The sequence below is a fragment of the Schistocerca americana genome, chromosome 7 (genome assembly GCF_021461395.2).
Source record: "Schistocerca americana isolate TAMUIC-IGC-003095 chromosome 7, iqSchAmer2.1, whole genome shotgun sequence".
Lineage (NCBI taxonomy): Eukaryota > Metazoa > Arthropoda > Insecta > Orthoptera > Acrididae > Schistocerca > Schistocerca americana.
The window spans coordinates 498,192,178-498,196,922 of NC_060125.1; positions in this window are offsets into that span (position 1 = coordinate 498,192,178).

Genomic DNA, 4,745 nt, shown 5'->3' on the forward strand with positions numbered 1-4,745 from the left:
CCCCCCCCCCCCCCCCCCCAATACAGGACACACCCACTGGACTCGACTCTGGTAGAGCTGCTGTACAGCTTACAAGTTGTGCGAACCAGAGGTTATCGTGATGTGTATTTAATAGCATCCCATATCTTCATTCTGCGCCCATATGTGGATGACAAATTTAGCTAGATTATTCCCCTTGGAATCCCCACACACGTATACATTTATAGTTATAATGCACAGAGAACTGAGACTCATCATAAAAAAAGAAGCGCTGCCATTCCTGTTTTCACAGCTATTTTTGCGCTCTGCGCCGTCAGTATGTCTCTCTTGTTGCTGAGTCAAGCGAAGCCATAACAATGGTAGCAAAGTTCACCATATGTAGTGCTCGAAGCGGCGTCACGCTTCCCTTGCGGATTATTGCCTTGCAATAAACAAGGAACGTGATGTGGTAGTACAATGCTACACAACCGAGCAAGAGGTGTGTGCGTCCTCTTCAGCGTTAGCCGAATGGAGCTGTTGTGACCCTGCATGACGTTGAACAATGCCCTCTTTGGCAAAGCCCTTCGTCATTCACATGGCAGTGATAGGTTCATCTACATCTACATTTATACTCCGCAAGTCACCCAACGGTGTGTGGCGGAGGGCACTTTACGTGCCACTGTCATTACCTCCCTTTCCTGTTCCAGTCGCGGGAAGAACGACTGTCTGAAAGCCTCCGTGCGCGCTCTAATCTCTCTAATTTTACATTCGTGATCTCCTCGGGAGGTATAAGTAGGGGGAAGCAATATATTCGATACCTCATCCAGAAACGCACCCTCTCGAAACCTGGCGAGCAAGCTACACCGCGATGCAGAGCGCCTCTCTTGCAGAGTCTGCCACTTGAGTTTATTAAACATCTCCGTAACGCTATCACGGTTACCAAATAACCCTGTGACGAAACGCGCCGCTCTTCTTTGGATCTTCTCTATCTCCTCCGTCAGACCGATCTGGTACGGATCCCACACTGATGAGCAATACTCAAGTATGGGTCGAACGAGTGTTTTGTAAGCCACCTCCTTTGTTGATGGACTACATTTTCTAAGCACTCTCTCAATGAATCTCAACCTGGTACCCGCCTTACGAACAATTAATTTTATATGATCATTACACTTCAAATCGTTCCGCACGCATACTCCCAGATATTTTACAGAAGTAACTGCTACCAGTGTTTGTTCCGCTATCATATAATCATACAATAAAGGATCCTTCTTTCTGTGTATTCGCAATACATTACATTTGTCTATGTTAAGGGTCAGTTGCCACTCCCTGCACCAAGTGCCTATCCGCTGCAGATCTTCCTGCATTTCGCTGCAATTTTCTAATGCTGCAACTTCTCTGTATACTACAGCATCATCCGCGAAAAGCCGCATGGAACTTCCGACACTATCTACTAGGTCATTTGTATATATTGTGAAAAGCAATGGTCCCATAACACTCCCCTGTGGCACGCCAGAGGTTACTTTAACGTCTGCAGACGTCTCTCCATTGATAACAACATGCTGTGTTCTGTTTGCTAAAAACTCTTCAATCCAGCCACACAGCTGGTCTGATATTCCGTAGGCTCTTACTTTGTTTATAAGGCGACAATGCGGAACTGTATCGAACGCCTTCCGGAAGTCAAGAAAATTAGCATCTACCTGGGAGCCTGTATCTAATATTTTCTGGGTCTCATGAACAAATAAAGCGAGTTGGGTCTCACACGATCGCTGTTTCCGGAATCCATGTTGATTCCTACATAGTAGATTCTGGGGTTCCAAAAACGACATGATACTCGAGCAAAAAACATGTTCTAAAATTCTACAACAGATCGACGTCAGAGATATAGGTCTATAGTTTTGCGCATTTGCTCGACGACCCTTCTTGAAGACTGGGACTATCTGTGCTCTCTTCCAATCATTTGGAACCCACCGTTCCTCTAGAGACTTGCGGTACACGGCTGTTAGAAGGGGGGCAAGTTCTTTCGCGTACTCTGTGTAGAATCGAATTTGTATCCCGTCAGGTCCAGTGGACTTTCCTCTATTGAGTGATTCCAGTTGCTTTTCTATTCCTTGGACACTTATTTCGATGTCAGCCATTTTTTCGTTTGTGCGAGGATTTAGAGAAGGAACTGCAGTGCGGTCTTCCTCTGTGAAACAGCTTTGGAAAAAGGTGTTTAGTATTTCAGTTTTACGCGTGTCATCCTCTGTTTCAATGCCATCATCATCCCGTAGTGTCTGGATATGCTGTTTCGAGCCACTTACTGATTTAACGTAAGACCAGAACTTCCTAGGATTTTCTGTCAAGTCGGTACATAGAATTTTACTTTCGAAATCACTGAACGCTTCACGCATAGCCCTCCTTACGCTAACTTTGACATCGTTTAGCTTCCGTTTGTCTGAGAGGTTTTGGCTGCGTTTAAACTTGGAGTGGAGCTCTCTTTGCTTTCGCAGTAGTTTCCTAACTTTGTTGTTGTACCACGGTGGGTTTTTGCCGTCCCTCACAGTTTTACTAGGCACGTACCTGTCTAAAACGCATTTTACGATTGCGGCAGTATTGCAGAACTGTAAACCACAGAAAGTTTATAGGCAATCGTATGTCTCTCGATCCATTTGCGAGTGTGACAGAAAATGGGATGTCAAGCAGTGATACAAAGTATCTTGCATCACTCATATGATGGCTTTCAGAGTATGTGGAATTCCGACATGTGTTGGTAGCTGTTACTCTCTCCTACACGAGAGATATCATGACCTTCCGAAAGAAAGGTAAACAGCATTCGAATGGAGTTGTGAATGAGAGACCCAAGTGTGATATGGATACACGAAATGTATGCAGAGAATACAGATGGCGATAAATATACCTGCTTCACGTATTTGGGCGTATCCTTTTCATATGCGAGGATATACGCTGCTCAGTTACATTAAAGGAACCACCAGCTGTATTCGACATCAAGATGCAAGAAACGCTCACAGATGGTAGTGCGGGGTGTATTAAGCGTGTTGGGGGACGTGGAAAACAGTGCAGTCTCTGCCATTATGCAGAAACTGAGAGATTTATCTGACGTCCAAAACAGCATGATTATTGGCTTTCGGGCCAAGTTTTGAAGCATTTCCGAAACGGCTAAGTTTGTAAACTGTTCACTTGCCACCGTGGCTTAAGTATAGCGTATATGGCAAAACGGCACTATTCCAAACCGACACCAAGTCTACTGTGATGCACCACCGGTTATAGATAGCAGGGTTGAACGACGGCTGTGTGCATGTACAAAGGCGAATAGACGTGCACGTATTCAGTAACTGACTGCCCAGATGAACCAAGGGGTTACAAACAGTGTATCCCTAACAACCGTTCGGCGGAAGTAGCTGTGTACAGGCCTCCACAGAAGGCACATGATTTATGCAATCATGCTGACTGCTGTACATCGGTGATGAAGGCTGCAGTTCACACAGCAATACAGCAATGGGTTCAAAAAATTGTGCAAATGGCTCTGAGCACTACGGGAATCAACTTCTGAGGTCATCAGTCCCCTTGAACTTAGAACTACTTAAATCTAACTAACCTAAGGACATCACACACATCCATGCCCAAGGCAGGACTCGAGCCTGCTACCGTAGCGGTCACGCGGTTCCAGACTGTAGCGCCTAGAACCGCTCGGCCACGCCGGACGGCTACAGCAATGGGGCATCCACCGACGGGAGACATGTGGCCTTTCTCAGATGAAACACATTTTATGCTCCGTCGGACAGATGGCTGTTAGCTTGCACAGCGTGGTATGTCTGAAAGCACCCTGCCAGCAGAAGAAAGAGCTATGGTATTTTATTGCTGTGCGTTATGTTCCTTTCTGTGCCGCATCTAGATCACAAGACAGCACAGCAGAGACACCAACACAGTGAGCAGCCAGTACTGTTTTTCGACAGGAAACACATTCAGTGTGTATGGGGTGCGTTCGGCACGTTGTTCTGTTTCTTAGTCTTCCTTTCCAGCCCCGCATCATAGAGTGAACTGTTTGGGAACGAGAATGTCTTTGAAATAGAATGTCGTTCACGTTATGTATTGTTCAAACACAGCCTCATTGCGAGCGTCACGTATTTCCGTTCCGGGAAATTACGTTTCGTAATAACTTTGACTGTGGTACAGCAAACTTACTTTACACTGCTGAAACATTCATTCCTTTTTTATGACCGAATTTTATGGATTTACTTTCCCGTGCTACGTTTGCAATGGGCTTGCCACGTTTACTACCAGTCTGTCGTAATCTTTACAGTTATTGCAATCTTTGTAAGGTATTCATTGTTTTATTGAAATCACAGTAAAGGGACGGGGCAATAAGTTCGAAACGAACTTGAGACACTTCGTGGCACATTAAAACATTGTGTCGGAATGGGACGCGAACTCGGGGTGAGGTGTTTAGACGATAATGTATCTGGACAGTGAGCTGTCGGTGCAGGACTCACATACCGCCCTCCAAGCTTCGTTTCTAGCATTGCCTCTCGCCTACTTGCGGTCTCTGTCCGCCACATAGCCTTCATTTTCCAACATGGTTTAAAAAAAACCATACACTCTGCAGCAGACCCAAAGGTACACACTTGCTATACTAAGTGAAAAGCCACATTTCGCATTCTAAAGAACTACAGTCCTTCTCACGACGTATAAGTGCAGGTAAGTAAACGTTCTTAGTATTACTCTTTACGAAAGTATTTCTATGACTACCTCAAGAGATACAGGCTGGAAAGCATTGACAATTAACTACT